We start from the raw sequence: 20,305 nt of genomic DNA, 5'->3' as shown, positions 1-20,305 counted from the left end.
ATTTCTGTGGACTGTATCTTGGGTAGTCTGTACTTTTCTTTTTTGGCTATTATCCACTTATTAATGAGAACATACCATGAATGTCCTTTTGGGTCTGAGTTACCTCACTCAGGATGACATTTTTTAATTCTATCCATTTGCCTGCACAATGCAGGATTTCCTCGTTCTTAATAGCTGAATAGTATTCCATTGTGAAAATGATCCACATTTTTTATCCATTCTTCTATTGGGGGACACCTGGGTTGTTTCTAGCTTCTGCCTATCACAAATAAGGCCACTGTGAACACAGTAGATCATATGCCTCTGTGGCATACTGGGGCATCTTTGGGGTATATTCCCGAGTGGTATTTCTGGATATTAGGTATGTCTATTTCCAATTTTCTGAGGAACCTCCAAATTGATTTCCAGATGGTTGTACAAGTTTGCAATCCCACTAGCAATGGAGGAGTTTTCATCTTTCTCTACGTTCTAGCCTAAGTGTTGTCACTTGAGATTTTGATCTTAGCTATTCTGACTAGTGTAAAGTGGAATCTCAGGGTCATTTTGATTTGCATTTCTCTGATCACTAAGGACTTTGAACATTTCTTTAGGTGCTTCTCAGATTCCTCTATTGTGATTTATCAGTTTTGTTCAATACCCCACTGTTTTGATTTGGTTGTTTGGTATTTGTTTGTAAGATTTTAATTTTCATTTTTTAGCTACTGTGTTTAAATTATCTCCATACTGTATCTCCATGCCTCCAAATCCTTCCCTGTCCTCACATTCATTATGCAATTCATTTGCTTCTTACGATATTATTAAGTATGAATGCCTGCCTAATTTTCATACATTTATCTACACACACACACACACACACACACACACACACACACACACACACACGCACATGTATCCATGCAGTATTGTTCATACATGAGCATTTGGGGATTACAAGTGATACTGTATAACCTATCAAGGATCATAATATTAAGTAATCCTAGTTATCTTGTATTTTTAGCCATATACTTTTTGTTAGTATTCATTGAACTGTGAGAGGACATTTGAAATTCCTATTCTTTGAGTCTTCTTAATGTTTGTCATTATTCAGTAGACACTAATAATTATTATTATTTATATAATATGCAATGATATAATATATTTTCTATATATTATAGACCTATAAATATATAACATATTTATATAAACTTGCACACTCTTGGCACAGCAGATGTGTTGGTTCTCTGAATCTGAAGATCACCGTGCATTTTGTTTCTTTAATCTTATGAGTACAGGTTATGTTATATAGATATACCAACTATGGATTTTACTAAATTGTCATTTGTTTTCTCTTTTGCACTAATTATAACTTTCTTTTATCACTTTTGTCTACTTCAGAAAGCATTTTCTTTTAGGACAGGTTATAGCTATACTTATCTGTGTATAAATGGTAACCATTCAGAATACTGTTAATAATTAGAAAGATTTTAAAAAGTGGTAACGTTAGGTTTTCATCTAGAGTTCAATCATCATTGGCAAAATGTTATTGCTTGCATTTAATACATCATACATCAGTTCAACCCTATTAAGCAATCTCTACATTTTCAAACAAGCGAGATTCAGTACTGAACTATCACAGATTTTTTGCCCTTCTGGTAATTGTTTTGATCCACAGGATTTACAACAAGGTAAACTACTAACTAATTTTCTTTCCTGGATATGATTCTACAAACAGTAGATTTTAGGGAGGAAGCTTTCTAACTAGTACTTCCTTTCTTTCTGTGTTCTGTTTACAAAGTGTGTGGTGTCTTCAATAAAATGTTTTCCTGTCTAATCTCCTGTAGAAAGCCATTGTCAGTTGTGATAGGCTTACAAAATTGGATAACTGTCTTATCAAGAATTTGGAAAGCTGTTTCTGTCCAGGTACTGTGGATTTTATTTGATAGTCTATGGTTCACATAATCACTATATCTATCATAACTGCGTACTATTTTTGTATGTATATTTGAATATGGCTTATGTAAATTTAATGGTATATGATAGAAAAACATGAGATGATCTCATATTTGTTAAAGACGGCTCCTGCAAATGTAACTTCTTGTTACTACCGGATAACTTTTTTTCTGAAAGTGCTGAAAGTATTTATTAACATACAAATTAAAGTATTTAATTTTATATAAGGTTAAGGAAGTAAAATCTATGTGGACTTTTCATTTTTGAATAAACAAAATCCAAAACACATACCAGATTTGTGAGTTGATTTTAACAATATCCTATTTCATTAAAATCTATTTTATTCTGTAATGCCTTGAAAGTAATATCTCAGATTTCCTGAGAATAATGTAGCATTTGGGGAAAAAGATACATACTAGGAGCCCTGCACTGGAGGACAAGATGGAGAAGACCTCTACAGAAACCATGGCTTTGCCTTTGGTGCTATGGTAGACAGGGAGAAAAGTGACCCAGACACTGCAGAACACCAGCATGCTGAATGTCAGATACTTAGCTTCATTGAATGTGTCAGGCAGGTTCCTGGCCAAGAAAGCCACAGTAAAACTTACAAGGGCCAGGGAGCCAAGGTATCCAAGTACACAGTAAAAGGCTATGACTGAGCCTTTGTTGCATATAATGAGGATGTGACCATATTCAGTGTGTAAATCTTTTTCCACAAATGGGGAGATGTTCCAAACAGAACCCACAGAGAATAATTTGGATCAGTGTACAGACAGGAATTACAAAAATTTGTGCCCCAGATACCAACAGCCCCCCATCCTCCTTCCTGAGTAGTGATTTTAAAGGCTAAAACCACAGTTATGGTTTTGATAAGACAGTGGTCACAGACAGTAAATGCAAATCCAAATATATCCTTGCTGCATGACGCAGGTGGCTGTGTTTAAGACCAATAAAAAGCAAGGAGCAAAGAAAAAACAAAATATAAGAGAAATGAGTAGAGTGTAGCTGAGAGTACGATTATTGGCCTTTACAATAGGTGCAAGCCATGATGCTTTAAAAAAAAGACCCTAAAAAAACAAGAGCTGTGAGTACAGAGAAGCACAGAGCAAGGAAGGCCAGAGCCATCCCAAGGGGTCTTTAAAGCCAGAAATGTCACAGTCCTTTTGAGGCAGTGATTTTTCTCTCTTTAAGGCATAGTGATCACCTTCCGGACACTTGCCACACTGATCCATATCTGTGAAAATAGAAATGGTGAATGATTGTAGTAAATATATCTAAGTTTATTGCTCCTTATTCGAAAGCAATACATGATGCAATCAAAACAACTTCCTCCTTTTTCTTGTTGTAAACAGCAAAGGAATATTCCATATTGGCAAATTTGAATGTAACAGTATTTATTTTTTCCATTAAACACACAAATATTTGTTATTTTAAAACCATTTATTTTGGATGATATTACATTTATTACATATCAAATACAGCTATTTACTCACAGAGCAAGTAAATTTATCTTGCTGTACTATCGTGAAATATTTGTAACAACATTCCAGAAACTGAATATTTTACAAAAAAAAAAAAGCCTACTGTCTCAACAGCTACTTCATGATCAGAGTCTCTCTCCTACAATGTCATACGGATTCTAGGACATCTCTGATTCATAAGTTCCAGAGAGAACACAAAGATATGTGATGCTAAGGAGGGTGAAATCTAACCCGTGATGAAATCAGAATTATGGAGATGCCTTAACCAGAGAACTCTCAGTAAAGAAAGATCTGGGTGTCTGTTTAGAAACGTTGGGCTTTTCAAGCCCATTTGCAACAAGGATGCTTTTATAGTTAGTTCTTCAGGAGCATGACATAACACTGTTGGATTTGGTGTTTCATCTGCTAGGTTTGGCTTTTTGTTCTTGTTGTTTAATAAATCTTTGTGATGCCTCCCTGCGTTTATTTGTAAGCAAAGTGTTATACATTATTATTGTATATAAGCCACATACTTGATTTTAGTTTTAGGGAACAATCATGTTTTTTTTTCTTTTTTAAATTGAGTATTTTATTAATTCACATTTTAAATGTTATACCCTTTCCTGGTTTCCCCTCCAGACACACATTATTCCATCTCCCTCCCCCAGCTTCTATTAGTGTGTTCCCTGACCACCCGCCCAAACCCTCCCATCTCCTTCCCCTGACATTACACTACACTGTGGCATGCATCTTGACAGTACCAAGGGCCTTTCATCCCACTGGTGCCTGACAAGGCCATCCTATGCTACGTATGTGGATGGATAATAGGTCCATTCCTGTGTACTCACAGGATAGTGGTATAGTCACTGGGAGTTCTAAGGGTTCTGGTTGGTTGACATTGTTGTTCTTATGAGATTCAAATCCCTTCAACTACTTCAGTCTTTTTTCTTACTCCTACATTGGGGACACCATTTTCAGTTCAATGGTTGGCTGCCAGCATCCTCCTCTGTATTTGTCAGGTTCTGGCAAAGCCTCTTAGGAGACACTTATATCAGGTTCCTGTCAGCCTGTACTGTTGGACATCCAAAATATTGTCTGGGTTTGGTATCTTTACATGAGATAGATCCTACATGTGGGGCAGTCTCTGTATTATCTTTATTTCGGTCTCTGCTCCATACTTTGTCTTCATATTTTCTCCTGTGAATATTTTTGTTCCCCCTTCTAAGAAGATTTGAAGCATTCACACATTGTTCTTCCTTCTTCTTGAAATTCATGTTGTTTGTGAATTGTTTCTTGGGTATGCTGAGCTTTTTGGTTGAGTGCATACCATATATGTTTTTTGTGTTTGGGTTACCTCACTCACAATGATAATTTCTAGTTCCATCCACTTGGCTAAGAATTTCATGAAGTCATTGTTTTTAGTAGCTGAGTAGTATTCTACTGGGGAAATGTACCACAAGGACAAATGGGGTCTTTCCAGATTTTGGCTATTATAAATACGGCTACTATGAACATAGTAGAGCATGCATCCCTGTTAAATGTTGGGGCATCTCTAGGATATATGCCCAGGAGTAGTATAGCTGGGTCCTCAGGTACTATTAGGTCCAGTCTTCTGAGAAACCTCCAGAATGACTTCCAGAGTGTGGTTTTAGCAGCTTGTAATTCCACTAAAAGTAAAGGAGTATACCTGTTTCTCTACATTCTAGCTAGCATCTTCTGTCACCCAATTTTTGATCTTAGCCATTCTGACTGATGTAAAAAATCTCAGGTTGTTTTTGATTTGTATTTGATGACTCAAAGATGTCGAAGATATCTTTAGGTGCTTCTTGGTCATTCAATATTCCACAGTTAAAAATTCTTTGTTTAACTCTGTAACCCATTTTAAAAAGGCTTATTTGATTCTTAGGAATTTAACTTCTGGTTGGGGATTTAGCTCAGTGGTAGAGCGCTTGCCTAGCAAGCACAAGGCCCTGGGTTCGGTCCCCACCTCCGAAAAAAAAAAAAGAAAAAAAAAGGAATTTAACTTCTTCAATTCTTTTTATATATTGGAAATTAGTCCTCCATCTGATGTAGGATTGGTAAAGGTTTTTTCGCAACCTGTTGGTTAACATTTTGTCCTACTGACAGTTTCCTTTGCCTTACAGAAGCTTTGTAATTTTATGAGATCCCATTTGTCAATTCTTGATCTTAGAGCATAAGTCATTGGTGCTCTGTTCAAGAAATTTTCCCCCGTGCCCATGACTTTGAAGTACTTACCCACTTTCTCTTCTATTAGCTTAAGTGTATTGGTTTTATGTGGAGGTCCTTGATCTTCTTGTAATTGAGTTTTGTACATGGAGATAAGAATGGACTGGTTAGATTTTTCTGCATATTGACCACCAGTTAAACCATCACCATTTGCTGAAAATGCCTTGTTTTTTTCCATTGAATGGTTTGAGCTACTTTGGCAAAAATCAAGTGACCATATATGGTTGGATTAATATCTGTTTCTTCAGTTCTATTCCATTGATCTACCTGCCTCTCTCTGTACCAATACCATACAATTCTTATCATTATTGCATATATTTTGTCATTGTCCTTTGAAAGTTCACTTATCATTTTCTTTGATAAAAATATATACTCTATTTCTTCTTATTTAATTCTAACTGTGGTTATGAATTAAACTGACACAGTACGCTTTGTTAATGAATACAGGAGTTTTCAAATCGTTATTTTTCCTGAGAATTTTCTCATTACTTGAGAATTCATTATTTTATCTAAATATTAAAATAAACTGGACAGAGAAACTGTCTGCTGCCATATAGTGACAAGTTTGAACTTCTTCACATACAATCAATAAGGCTTATTATAACTTGTTTATCATTTCTTTTCTTATCATGGTTATTTTCATATGTTAATTATGCCTTTTTGGTATAAAATAAAATTTATTTTCTCTGTTTGTTTTTGAGTTTTGTTTTCGTCAGTTTTTCTGTACAGGTTCTTTTTTGTGTTTTTTTAAAATTATCCCATCTCAATTTATTGTTTTATCTATTATAACAAGAACAATGTGTCCAGTAGTTCCCTATTGATCATTAGAGTACACATGATGAAAAGGCATATCTATAACATAGAATTTTAACAACTGTCTATGTCTACTGTACTTGCACATGAGTTTAATTCAAGCACTTTGGAGGAAGAGGGAATTGGATCTCAGTGATTTTAAGGGTAGTCTAGGCTGCATATCTTTTTTCTGAACAGCAAGAGCTATTAAAGGTGACTTTGTTTGTTAAAGCAAAGTTACAATAATAAAAAAATTATTGTATCTAAAGTGAAAACAATCACATCTATAGTGTTTAATGGCTGGTATTTTCAATTTTAAGCACATGACACTTCTATTAAATTTATTGCTACAGCATAAAGTTTGCTTAGTAATATGTTCAAACCAAGCCTTATAGAAATAAAGTGACTGAAATCTATGTATCCTCTATAAGCACAGGACACACACACATACACATACACACACACACACACACACACACACACACACACACACACACACACACACACACACTCTCGCACGAATCCACATGTAAATAATGCCCACATACAGCAGTTACAAAAATTGAGCATAATATACAATACATTAACAGAAAAAACTTTATAATTTAGTTGGAGTCATAGTGTGCTCCCTATAAGATGCTATACCTTGAGGAATATCAGAGGATATGCTGTACTCAGAACATTTGGTAATCCCCCTTCCTCCGAAGTCCCAAAGCTGCCACTGGGAGACCGGTGGACTTGGGGACCCATGTTCCCCCAAACACCCTGACCGCAGAACACGAATCTACTTCTGCCTGGATTTTTCAGCTTGGACTAATAGTCTGATAACTGGAAAATGCTATATCCTGAGATATACTAAATGTTCGACTGCACTCTGAGCATTTGGTAAGATAACCTCTGAAGTCCCACAGTTGGTGCTGAGGGCCACTGGTGTTGGGTACCTACCCCCTTAAATCTCCTAACCGCCAAATACCAATCCCCATCTTCCTGGTCCTTTCTGCTGGGACAGAGTATTAGCTAGTCTGGAAGATGCTATGTCCAGAGACCTACCAGAGGATCCAGTGAACTCAGATCATTTGACATCATATCCTGAGGGATACCAGAAAACCACTGTACTCAGAGCATTTGATAGACATCATGAGGCATCCCAGGAGATCTCCTTCACCCAGGGCATCTGATACAACAGTCAGAGACCTCACAGGAAATCCACTACACTCAGGACAGACAGTTTTAACAAATTCCAGGTGTTCCTTTGTACACAAGGCAATGGGTACCACAGTCTGAATACCTCCCAAGGGCTCTGGTGCATGCAGGGCAACTGACCCAAAAGACTGAAACAATTAAACAGAAAGCACAGTCCATTGAAATGAGCAGGGAACCACTTCATACAGTACAACAGTTTGATTGCTCCTCAGAAGACCCAGCATTCTGAAGGCCTCAAAGGAGACTTATTGAAGTCAGGGCAACAAATTCAGCAGATTCAATGCCCCTCCGAAGACCCTCCAGTTAGAAGGCCCCACAGAAGGTCTGCAAGAACCAGAGTTATAGGCCTAGCAGAAGACCTGCTACTACCCATGGACAAAAGATGCAGACTCCAGGCAGAATCACCAGACCAGCAAACACTAGGGATAACCAGATTATGAGATGCAAGCACAAGCCATAAGCAACAGAAGCCAATATATGTGAGCAACATCAGAACTAGTTCTCCCACCACAGCAAGCCTTGAATACACAACACACCTGCTTTAGGAAGCAGACCTAAAAATTCTATCTATTAAAGATAACAGAGTCCTTTAAGTAGGATATAAATAACTCACTGAAAGAAATACAGAAAATCACAATTGAACAGGTCAAGGAATTGCATAAATTGGTCCAAGATCTAAAAGTTGAAGTAGAAATGATAAAGAAAACATAAATGGAGGCAAACCAGGAACTGAAAAACCTAGGAACGAGGTCAGAAATCACAGGTGTAAGTCTCTTCCACAGAACTCAAGAAAGAGAAGAGAGAATCTCAGGTAGAAGAAATTGACACAACTGTCAATGACAATGCAAAACATAAAAACTCCTCATCCAGAACATCCAGAAAATTCAGAACACAATGAAACACCATATCTAAAAATAATTGGAATACAGGAGAATGAAGATTCCCAGCTCAAAGAACCTGAAAAATTCTTCAACAAAAATCATAGAAAAAATTCTTCCCCAACCTAAAGAAAGAAATGACCATAAAGGTACAAGAAACCTATAGAATACCATACAAATGGGACCAGAAAAGAAAATTCCCTCATCAAATAATAATCAAAACACTAAATGTACAGAATGCAGAAAGAATGTTAAAGCTCCAAGGGAAAAGGGCAAAGTAACATACAAAGGCTGAGCTATCAGAATTACACCAGACTTCTCAAAAGAGACTATGAAGGTCACAAAAGCCTGGTCGGAGGTCATAGAGACTTTGAGAGAACACAAATGCCATTCCAGGTTACTATTCCCAGCAAAACTCTCGATCAACGTAGATGAAGAAACCAAAATATTCCAGGACAAAACCAATTTCAAACAATAACTGTTTACCAATCCATTACTACAGAGTACCCTAAAAGGAAAATTCCAACACAAGGAAGATACCTACATCAAAGAAAAAATAAGATATTCAGCATCTCACAGCAAAGGCAAGATGAGAGAAGCACAGGCACATAAATCCACCTATGAGAACAAACATAACAGAACCAATCAGTCATCTGTTGTTAATATCTATCAATATTAATGGACTCAACTCACTTATGAAATGATGTAAGCCTTCAGACAGGGTAGGTAAACAAGATCCAGACTTTGCCTCCATAACAAAGACAGGCACTATCTCAGAGTAAAAGGCTTTAAAAATGTCTTCCAAGCAAATGGTCCCAAACTGGAGTTGTCATCCTAATACCCAATAAAATAGACTTTCAACCAAAAGTTGTCAAGCATGTTGAGGAAGGACACTTCATATTCATCAAAGGGAAAATCCACCAAGAGAAAGTCTCATTTCTGGACATCTGTGTCTCAAAATGCAATGGCACCCACATTCATAAAAGAAACTTTACTAAAGCTCAAAACATACACTGAAACCCACACAATAATAATGGGGGATTTCAACACCCCACTCTCACCAAAGTGCATGTAATTGAAACAGAAACTAAACAGGAACAAAGTGAAAGTAATAGAGCTAATGAACCATATGGATTTAACAGATAGCTACAGAATATTTCGACCTAAAACAAAAGAATATACCTTTTTTTCAGCAACACATGGAAACTTCTCCAAAAGCAATCATATAATTGGTCACACAAAAAAACCCTCAACTCAAACTCTTTCAAATGAGAAGATTGATATATTCCCATGTACCCTTTCAGCACACCATGACACACAGCTGATCTTCAATAACAGCAAAAGCCACAGAAAACCCACATATATGTGGAAATTGAACAACTCTCAGCTCAATGATAATTTGATCAGGGAGGAAATTCAGAAAGAAATTAAGACTTCCTGCAATTTAATGATATTAACAAATCACCTCAAACTTATGGGACAAAAGGAAAGCAGTGCTAGGAAGAAAATTTATAGCACTAAGTGCACTGGTAAAGAAACTGGAGATATCTTACATTAGCAACTTAACAGCCCACCTGAGAAAAAAAGAAACAAAATCACCCAAGGGGAGTAGAGGGCAGGAAATAGTCAAACACAGGGCTGAAATTAACCCAGTAGAAACAAAGAGAACACTAGAAAGAATGAGCAAAACCTAAAGCTGGTTCTTTGAGGGAATCAACAAGAGAGACAACCCTCTAGCTAAAGTAACTAAATGGCTCAGGGGCAGCATCCAAATCGACAAACTGAGAATTGAAAAGGAGACATAACAAAAATGGAGGAAATTAAAAACTACCTGGAGAACGTAGTTGAAATGAATGGTCTTCTACACATCTACCACATACCAAAGTTAAATCAAGAGCCAGAGAACTTTGTAAGCAGTCCCTTGTCCCATAAGGAAATAGAAGTCATTAAAATCTCTCAACCAACCAACAAACAAACAGCACAGCACCTGCTGAATGGATTTAGTTCAGAATTCTTCCAGACTTTTAACGTAGACCTGATACCAATATTGTCCAAAATACTTCATAAAATACAAAGTGAAGATAGACTACCTGAGGACCCAGCTTTATCACTCCTGGGCATACCAAAAAGATTCTCCAACATTTAACAAAGACACATACTCCATTATGTCCATAGCAGCCTTATTTATAACAGCCAGATATGGAAAGAACCCAGGTGTCCTTCAACAGAATAATGGATAAGGAAAATGTGGTACATTTACCCAATAGAATACTATTTAGCTATTAAAAACAATGACTTCATTAAATTTTTAGGCAAATGAATGAAGCGAAAAATAATCATTTTGAATGAGGTAACCCAATCACAAAAGAACATACATGATATGCCTTCACTGATAAGTGGATATTAACCCAAAAGTTCAGAATACCCATGATACAATTTACAAACCACAAGAATCTCAAGAAGAAAGATCAAGAAAATCTGGATGCTTCAAATCTTCTTAGAAGGCAGAACAAAAAAATTCACAGGAAAAAAGATGACAAAATAGGAAACAGAGACTGAAGTAAAGGCCACCCGAATACTACCACTCCTCTTGGATCCATCCCATATAAAATTACCAAACCCAGACAATAATGAGAATGCCAAGCAGTACATACTGACAAGAGTCTGATATAGCTGTCTCTTGAGAGGCTCTTCCAGAACATGACAAATGCAGATGTGAATATTTGTAGCCAACCATGAACTGAGAATGAAAGACCCATTGGAGGAGGTAGAGAAAGGTTTGAAGGAGCTAAAATGGTCTTCAACCCCATAAAAACAACTATACCCACCAACTGTAACTTCCTGGGACTAAACCACCATCCTAAGGGTACACATGGACAGACCCATGGGTCCAGCTGCATATGTAACAGAGGACAGCCTTGTTGGGCACAAATGGGAGGAAATATCCTTGATCCTTCCATGGCTCGAGACCCCAGTGTAGGAGAATATCAGGGTAGGGAGGCATCAAGGGTGTGTGGTTGTATGGTGGAACACCCTCATAGAAGAAGGAGGAAGGGAGATGCGGTTTTATAGATGGGAAACTTGGAACTGGGATAAGATTTGAAATATAAATTTAAAAAATTCAATAAAAAAAAGTCAGATGAAGGTATGTGCATCAAACCAATGAACAGAAGCTGGTGTTCCCTCTGGTTGAATTAGGGAAAAGGTAGAGGAAACTGAGGAGGAGGGTGACCCTGTAGGAGGACCAGCAGTGACAATTAACCTGAAACCATGTGATCTATTAGACACTGAATCACCAACCAGGCAACATATACCAGCTTATATGAAGCCCACAACACATATATAGCAGAGCACTGCTGGGTAATGGGTTCAGCCAGAGAATATGCAACTAACCCTCAAAAGACTGGAGGTCCTAGGGAGGTAATAATTCTGGTGGTGTGGGTGGTATGGGGACATCTTCACAGAGATGGGGGAGAAGGGAAGTAAGAGATGTGGAACAGTCCAATAGTGGACCATGAGGTAAACAAAATATGCAGTGCAAAAATTTAAAAAAATATTTGGAGTCATAGTTTTGAGGAATAATAAACAGAGAGAAACAAACTCTAGTAAATCTGTTTATAATTTTCTGTTGAAAAGAGCATGCTAAAACATGCTGTTAATGTGACTCCAAAAAGAGAATCCTTTATACATATACATTCAAAATTTTGGATTCAAACACTATTGGTATTCCCCAAGTATTTTTTCAAGAATTTATGGGAAAAATGTAGGTTCAAAATATTTCATCAAAAGAAAGTTTATCATAATTTACCCAATTATACTACTTGTAATAATTTATTACGACATTCCTTCTTCTGATATACAGATGCAGGAATTTTCTATAAAAGTCCTTCTTATCATCTCACAATTGAGATAGAAATATTTATTTCATCATGTAACATATGTATGAACACTCACTTCAAATTTGTGAATACTATTATTTTATTAGGATTGTTTTCTTTTATTCCTACCGATAAACAAAAGTAAAATAGGATACAAATCCTCTAGATTCACAATGTTCTACTTCTGAGATTTCACAGATAACAAATAACAACTATCAATATTTATTGAGACACAATTACACTTTCAAAAACTTTTTCTTTTTCAAGAGCCAGAAGGAATCCTGAGATGGTGACGATGGGTGAAATTCATGATTTCAGTGTTATTCACAAATTGCAAAAATGATTAAAACAAATACATGCAATCTAAAGAGTGTTTGTTTAATCCACTGATGGATAAGGAACAGCTTCATAGGGATTTTAGAGTTATTTCCATGTAAACTAATATCTGCAGTTTGTTAACATAATACATATAACGTAACATCAAGATAATCACAGTGTTTTCTAAACCACATACACAAAGATAAGCATAAGTTCTATATACTTAATGCATATGTTTGATAATGTAAATAGTTACCTGTCTGATTAGAAATTTCATTCTCAAAGCAGGGTTTGCAATCAAAACAGCAAGCAGCCTTGTTCTCCTGAGGGAATTTTCTAGATCCAGGAGAACAGCTTACACTACATACAGAGATGGGTGTCTGTGGACAATTATATATGTTTTTAGAACATAGCAACATGTTACTAACTCTATGATGGTTGGATTATGTTATGCAATTGAACTTCTGAACTATGAACTTCTTTTTGACCAGACTTTGTATAAATGAAGAACCAGAAGAGTTGTGAATGATACTACACTGTACATAGGCACATTAGGAATTATTCTATACAACAGGATTAATTTTCCAATTGTGAAAACCTCTTTTAAAATATAGTGCAAGCTGGATATCAAGAATATGTGGACATATGACTGGTTTATTAATTTATTCTGAAAAGCAGGTGAAGATTTTTACTTACCTGTTTCACTCCTATGCTCCATTCTATAATATTCTCTGAGAGAGACAATTGTTCATCATGTGGGGAATGTGGGACATATGTTCCTACATGCACCTTATGTCCAAGACCTTGAGGAAAATTCCAGAAGTTCAGAATGTCATACTGTGCATCTGATTTTTCTCTCTGCCTCATATCTATTCTCTCTCCAACTGGATTATTAAATTGAATTCTCTTGACAAAACGGTGCAACTAAAAGAAAATTTTTAACATGTAAAACACACTAACTCATTTAATTTTCTGTGCATGGATGTTTTGCCTGTATATGTATACGTATAACAAATGCATGTCTGTGGCCTATGGATATCCAAGGAGGGGTTATCCCCAAGATGAGAGAAACAACAGAAACCTATCATAACTATTCACTGAGAAGATCCACCCAACACTTTACAGAAACAGATCCAGAGACCCATAGCAAAACATTTGAGGGAGGTCAAGAAGTCTTTTGTAAGAGTGGGGAAAGGATTTAGCTGGAGACGATTGAGACTCCACAAGGAGACAAAAAGAGTCAAAAAGTTCTTGAGATTCGGGGGCTCTTAGAGTCTGAACCATGCACCAAGCATAAACGGCTGAAACTGCCCCTGCACACGTGTATATGACGTTGGGCCTGGTCTTCATGCAAATCTACAAACACCTGTATCAGGGGCTCACGCTGACACCACTGCCTGTGGATCTAGTTCCCTTAACTGGAACACCTTCTATGGTTTCTGTCGAAGAGAATGTTCCTTATTTCTGCAGGTACTTGAGTTCCCAAGCTGTATTAGAACCCAGGGAGGACCCCTTCATTCTTAATAGAGAATAAGAGGTGAACAGGAGGAGAGGGTGTATGTGTGGGGACTGAGAGTGGAGAAGCTCAAATTGTAGTGTAAAGTAAATAAATATATACAATAATAAAAAAGAGGATGGTAGATTCCAGAAAAAAGGTCCAAAATTTGTGATTAAAGTATGTGTTCCATGTTTAAAGAACAAAGTCCAATTTTGCAAATAACAATCAGATTTCTTAATCACTCCAATAAGATAAAATATTATATAGTTTCCAAATATAAAACATTTTATTTAAATACTTAATAAATATTAAATATTAAAAATATTATATATGTAGCAATTGTAGAAATTTTATTATGTTATTATAGGCAGAAGATTCAAGTGAAATAATGGAGATGACTACCATTACAAACGTTGAAACTCAGTTATCTTTGAAAGTTCAAAGAACTTCCAAAAGTACACAAAATTTATTCATTACTCCCTTATATTTTACATTATTTACTAACACACTTTGAGTAAATTCTGAATTATAGTGCTTTCAGTCAAGTGTTTTCAGTCACCAGTTCACTCATAGCTCTTACTAAAAATTCCCAGTAAAAGGGTGACTCGTGTGTGTGTGTGTGTGTGTGTGTGCGTGTGTGAGTGTTTGTGTATTGAAATCCTGTGGACAGTGAGATTTGATCTCCAGTTATAAAGCATATCTTCTATTTATCTGACATATGATTTTTTTTATTTCCAACTAGAGTTGCTTTAAGCAAAATGTGAAAGGTGCATGAAAGGAGGTATTTAGGAAGATTTTAAAATGTGTCTTCCACAACACTATGGAACCCATACATGAGTGACAAATGACACATTACCTGCCAGGGATGAATAAACTGTCCTTCGTTACTGTCCACTGATTTTATATCTACATAGTTTAATAGCATCTCATGGAGGCTATGGGCCACAGCATAAACTGCATTATAGATGTGGTAGCTCCCCTCACTCAATTTCATGTCAAACCGATCCCAAGGCAACAAGGCCAAGGATCCTTTAGATGAACAGTTCTTTCTTGTTTTACAGGAATACCCTGAGACTGGACAATTAAAATATAAAGTCCATATTTCTGAAAGGAATGCATCATCTGGGTAATTGGATGGTTTTACATTCTTAATAAAATCTTTAAAAGCAGAAATATCGGGATGATGTTGTGAAAAAATGAGAGTTCCATGGAAAGAGTCCAGGACGAAGTGTCTCATGCTGCTAGTAACATCCCACTGTGAGGTGGTTATCCATACTTTCCATGGCAATATATGTTCCCATCGCATAAATACTGTTCCTACGGAGGACTCAGTATCACCAAAAACAATAACTACATTTGCCGTTTCCCTCATGATTGGGCTATGGTAGATGAATGAATCACTCAAGTGGTAAAAAGAGTTGACTCTGATCATTTGCACAAAGGCAGCACACACATTGTTCTTCTCCATTTCTCTCCTTAAGTCTGAAAGGAATCCAATACCTTTTTCATTCTCCGAGATGACCAGCCCCACCCAAGTCCACCTAAAATGAACCATCAAAGAGACCATGCCACGGGCTAGTGTTGTGTCTTTAGGGGCCATCTGACAGAGAGAAGGAAACTTGATATCGTCACTCAGCATCGGATCAAAAGGCCCAATGGTTAGCTGAAGGAAATAAGAATATACATAAAGAACATAATCCCATCAAGCTCAGTCATGTAGTAACTTGCAATATCAAAGAAGATTGTATTGGTGGTGTGTTCATCATTTTAAAATCATCTCCAACTTCTTACAACTCTCTGAAAGCTTTTAATATGTGCTATATTATATTATATTATGTTACATTTGCTTGTATCATAGGTCTCCATTCTATTTAAAAAATATTGAGAACTGAACAAAAATAAGAGTACTTACTCTTAAAGACACTGTCTGAAACACCACTATTCCAAAAACTATATCCTCCCTTTTCAAATAATTGAGGACAGGACAAATATTCTTTTGTTAAAAATTGACACTCACCTGTGGATATTTGTAGAGTACCAAAAATCTCCCAATTTGGTAAGAAATTTCCCACGTTGTTCCTGTAATGACTGCGAGAGTGTTCATATCTCCTCTAAAGGTGTAGTTAGGGATGGCCTCATCCATGCCTGTGAGGTACTTGATGGTGTTGAACAAAGTTTTTGCAAAATTTGGCTCAGAATTATAGACACTGTATCCAATACTTATGTTTGGTAAAAGATGTGGGTTTCTATTGATCTCTTCAATGGCAAAAACCAATGCCAGGACATGCTGGTACTTATTTGGATATAATCTAAACACAGAACATGAGACCATTACATTAAAATCCAATCTAATTGAATCAAAATTGAATATAATAACTGTTTGTATTGAATGCTGATTTGTGCAAAGTATCATTGCTGAAAATATAACCTAAAGATGGCATTACATAAAAATGAGATATTAGGGTTCTGTTTCATGGTAGATCTCAGAAATTCATTCACTATCAAAGAGGAAGTTTTGGCACTCCTTAAATGTCTGTCCCTGAAGAACCTGTGCTGTAAGACTGCCTGCAATCTGTAGCCCAAGAAGAAAGACAACTCCAAAACTCAAACCTGCTTCTGTCTTGATTCTTGAATCCTTACTGTTCACAATGTGAAAATCAAGATATTGTTCATTTAGTCTCTATTTCATGAAGTGATAAGCAACATTATATGTAAGTCAAACTTCTAATCAACAATGAAATCAGAAGCCCCTCAAACTCATTTTGGAAATTCTTGCCTGGTACAGAGTCTAAAAGACATCAAGTGAGACACATATAACCGTCTAGTTTTCTCCTATTGTTCTTTCTTCAGCACTTAGACTATAAATTTTTATTTAAGTGTATGTTGCCTTCAAATAATATAACCTTTATGATGCTACTATAGTTTCCTTACCATACTCTGGCCCACAACTAGAAATAAAAAAAAAACTTTATTCATTATGATGAACATCATCAACTGTATCCAAAATTTGATATTTTCCACTGCCATTTTGTCTGACTTACAAAAGAATGATTTCCTCTTCTTTTCATTTCCCACTTCCTAGATCCATGCTTTTATTTTTTTCTGTTATCTGTTAATTTACACACAGACACGTTTATAGCCATGAGAAATGTCATGGGCATTTCTGTAATAGATTTATCATTATGAGACGAGACTTCACTATTTCTACGTACATTCACACACAGACCTTAGATTAATGTTCATAAGTCTATGTACATTGAATTTTATTGATCACTCATTTCTTGAAATTTCATATTTTTAAGTGACTCTCATTAATACTTTCTGATGTACCTCTCTAATATTAATGTCTATTTTTAATTTAAATAGACTCTTAGTTTATACAGTATATCCCCACAATGAATTTCCCTACCCTCTAGTCCTCCTAGTTCCTCTCTACCTTCCTTCTTTTAAAGATTTTCTCCTCCTTGGTTTCCTCTACAGAAAAGAACATACCTTAAAGATATGACAACCAAATAGGACAAAAAAATTTAACTAAGGGAAAGTGGTCAGTACAAAGTTTGACAAAGAAACCCAAAAAAGAGAAATGTTTCAATAAAAGGAATAACATTAGCAGATACACCAATCTATTCTTAGGATTCCCACAAAAACATCAAGCTAACATCCATAATGTACATATATATCAGCACCTACAGACCCACATAGACTTCTGGAGTGCAATTTCAGTTGTTGTGAGCCCATGTGACCTCTGCTTAGTTAATTTGATGTGTTTTACTTTCCTTTTACACTTCATCCCCTGTTGCAAATACAGTCTTCCTTCCTCACATTAATTTATATTAATTTAAAAATATTCCACTTATGTGCTTTTGTATTCATATATAGTATTTAACTTTGTAGTCATAAGAGTCATGTTCTTATTTTTATAATGATATTTTTATTAAATTATTCTTTGAGAATTTTATGTTGGTATATAATGCATTCTGGCATCTTTCTTTCTATGGTACCTCTTTGTCTCTTCCACAGACATATAATTCTTTCTATTTTGCTCCTATCCTCTTCTAAGATTTATGCCTTCATTTTTATATCAGAAATTTAACCAAAACTATTGCTGGACTCAAGACAAGGTGCATGGTTTTCCTTAACTAGTATTTTTAGAAAAGTACTCCACCATTTCCAATTCTAGCTCTTGAATATCTGGCATTACACTTGAATACTCTATAAAAGACAAAGATAGCAATGTACTAGTAATACAACAATAACAATATGAAAAACTGGTGACATGAAAAACTCTGCAGGCAGCTATGAGCAGGTGTATGAGAAAAGGGGATAGAAAAATGCCTAGGCAAGAAAAAAAGTGAAACAAATTCACATAGTACAGTAGGAAGAGAAAACAAATTCATCTCCAAATGCTGCCAGTGCTTCCATATAAGCATATAAATCACATGTCAGTCTACATCTAATAAGGGACATGGCATTAACTGCTGTTCAGGTCTATTTTCTATTTTTACATGAAGAAACTATTGCTACAGTTCTCTGTCTTGACATTGTTTGTGTTTTAACTCGACCTTTGTCAGTGCATATAACATTGAAAATATCTAGAAAATGTTTCCAAGTTTGAATAAAAATTTTAATAAAAATAAGAACTTTCAAATCTCACGTCTACTCCACTCTTTTTTTCCCAGCTTGTAACAATAGGATACACTGAGTAGTGATTGCATGGCCAAAACAAGTCTCTTGTGAATTTGTAAGTAAGCCCCTTATCCATAATAAAACAAAAGCACAAATATGGGGAAGAAACAATAATGTTTCGTCTGTGAAATTGTCAGGAACTATATGCTAACAAGAAATACTATTGCATTCTTGACTTTCTGAGAAGCTCACTTTGCTACAGCGCCTTCGTCCTGGGTACAAAACAGTAGCTTGACTGTGTTTCTAAGAATCAACATCACTTTGTCTGCTGCCTGACAGCTGCTGGAGGAACAATGTGAATGGACATACTAGAGAGTGTTGTTTCACTCAGTGTACACACTTGAATCATAAGGAAATGGCAAATGAATAATGTAAAACTCTGAACGTTGTATTGAGGAGAATAAGAGAAGTGATATAGACAAAGTTAGTCCATAGAGATGCAGCTCACCTATGAATCATCTATCCTGATAGTAAGATCACAAAACTGTAAAGGAAGAAAGCACTTACTGTTTTATAATAAGTGTGCTGTCCGGACCTTCAGTATGTTGTGCTGTTAGATATGAATACATGGGTAAGAACACACTAATGAGCATGTCACCGTCCTTCCAGACATTTTCTGCCATAGTTGCAATACATCTTTGTTTTCTTGATGCTCTGCAGAATAGTGGAGAATTCAGGACTAAGATAATATAAATAAAGGAAAGCATTTTACTTTGTCTGAAAATGCTGAGCCTGAAGATATGTGAAGCCATGTGCAAATGAAGAGCTGGCAAATATGTGGGGTTGAGTTTGCAAGTTTATTAGTTTTGTTGCCTGAACAGCAACTCCTATACACTTAAGGCCAGGCTATTTCACTCCCCTGGAGAAATAGTAAAAAATTCTCTGCCCCTAGGCTTTGCATCTGCCTTCTCTGAATAGGTAATAAAGGCAAATAAAAATATGACTAAAGATCATTTATTCCACTCCCAGTTGCAATGATTTCATTGTATTTCCAAAGCAATAAAGTCCAAGAAAGCAACAGAATGTATGAAGCCTGTCTGCTAAGTTTCGCAGAAACAATACTTTAAGTAATAAACTAGATTTCCTGTCACAATACACTGAGTAAGGTAGGATATTAAAATGTCAGTAAGTCCCATTCTATCCCTTAATACATTGGTATTATATTTTCCATTATTATGAATTGTAAGGAAAAATTCGTTGTTATCCTCATGATTGGCACCCATGCATTCAAATCTCCCACATGTGTGTGTTCTCTCTTGTTTGAAAAGACTATACAGTACTGAACACAACAATTTTAAGCCAGGCTTTTAACTTCAATGTAGAAATTAAGTTGCACATATGTATTAAATATTATGAGTGCAGGGGTTGGGGATTTAGCTCAGTGGTAGAGCGCTTGCCTAGCAAGCGCAAGGCCCT

General features: G+C 36.0%; 1 pseudogene; it reads right to left on the bottom strand.

Moving 5' to 3' along the window:
- Nucleotides 1-2,264: 2,264 nt before the first annotated feature.
- LOC116898436 lies at nucleotides 2,265-19,512 on the bottom strand (annotated as a pseudogene).
- Between the last annotated feature and the right edge of the window lie 793 nt (nucleotides 19,513-20,305).

Source organism: Rattus rattus, chromosome 4 (genome assembly GCF_011064425.1).
Source record: "Rattus rattus isolate New Zealand chromosome 4, Rrattus_CSIRO_v1, whole genome shotgun sequence".
NCBI lineage: Eukaryota > Metazoa > Chordata > Mammalia > Rodentia > Muridae > Rattus > Rattus rattus.
Note: the sequence above shows the minus strand (reverse complement) of the source record. Positions and strands in the feature narration are given on the sequence as shown.